We start from the raw sequence: 1,502 nt of genomic DNA, 5'->3' as shown, positions 1-1,502 counted from the left end.
TAACACTGATGGTTTTTATTTTGAGTTTACAATGCAGGCAGTTTTTGCAATGCAGCTTTATTTTCATTTGAGTGACATTTCTTCAGGCTGTCTCCCAAAAAGCCACCAGGGCTGGAGCTTGGCACACAGCAAGCACAGGCAGAGGCGTGCAGCCGGGCAGCAGAAGGAAGCAGCACTTGTCCACAGGGCTCAGTGGAGGGCACAAAGCCCTACTCTAGCCAGAGTCCAGACTGGTCATCCACCCCTCCTGCAGTCACTTCTCAAAGAGATGCATTATGTTGGCATCTATGTCCCACCAACAGCTCTGGCTGGGATCCAGACTGCCCAAAGGAAGACAACTAAGAAGCTCAAAGTTTATGCTGTCAGCAGCTATTATAACTTTACACTTCTTATGGTTTTTTTAATTAGACATCAGGTAAACCACTGGCTGAAGATCCCTCGTTTTTTGTTTTTTGTTTTTTTTGCAGTTCAACAAAAAAGACAGATTTCAGATAAATGAGACAAAAAGTTAGGAGAGTGAGGAAATGAATGATGAAATTCAGATTCTTATTCTGACAGGTTCCAATGGATGGCTATGATGGAAACACAGAAAACTTTTTTCTTCCCAGATTATGAAATCCCAGGCTGTAAGAAGCTCAATGGATTAAGAAGACTACCTGTAGTTTCCATTGCCCAGTAGCAGGCAGTATGACAATTTCTTTGTGGTTGAGATAAATCAGTTTTATATGAGACTGCACAGTGCTATGATAGAAAACCTCCAGTGAACAGAAGAACACATAAAATGACGCCTCTAAATTAAAAATGCAGGTCAGCAATTCTGACTGTTGTGACCTAGCTAGTCTTACAAAACTCTCTTGTGTTCTGTAGGTTTGTTATGTGTTACTAGAATCCAGTGTGGCAGACAAAATCCCACCAAAGACAAAAGTCATTTTTAAAATTCTAGCAATTGGAGATCTCTCTAGACATCAAGTCAGATGAAGCTTTGAAAATCAGTGCTTGAAATATCTCTCCTGGGGCTGAACATCCATCCCAGAGTTACAGTATCTGGTTTTTGCAAGCTTGGCCATGGAAGTTCCCTCACAATTCTGCTGAAAACACAATAAAATCATCTATGACTACACATAGCTGATCTATAATAATTAATGGAAAAGGTAGTCTTCCCTGCTGGAGAAGTGCCCAGTTCTCAAATGAGTGGCTACTCCTTATCTCCACACCATGAAGCTCTTCTCATTGAAATGATGACCATTTTATTGCTATCACAACATGCCCCGTGGTTTTGGCAAATGCCTTACTATTTTGGAAGGAAAATGGAATACCTGGTAACACAGATGTTGGGAGAGGGACTGAATTTGAACCTGCTCTTTCTGATAAAAGTCAAATCTTTTCTTTTTAAGCCCCTGTATTGGACCAGTCTCCAGTATCTGTATGAAACTTCTTTTCTTCATCAAATCCCTTCCCAGAATGTTTAAACAACATAGCTTAGTTAATGATCACAGGGAAGA

Source organism: Meleagris gallopavo, chromosome 2, assembly GCF_000146605.3.
Source record: "Meleagris gallopavo isolate NT-WF06-2002-E0010 breed Aviagen turkey brand Nicholas breeding stock chromosome 2, Turkey_5.1, whole genome shotgun sequence".
Taxonomy (NCBI): Eukaryota; Metazoa; Chordata; class Aves; order Galliformes; family Phasianidae; genus Meleagris; species Meleagris gallopavo.
Note: the sequence above shows the minus strand (reverse complement) of the source record.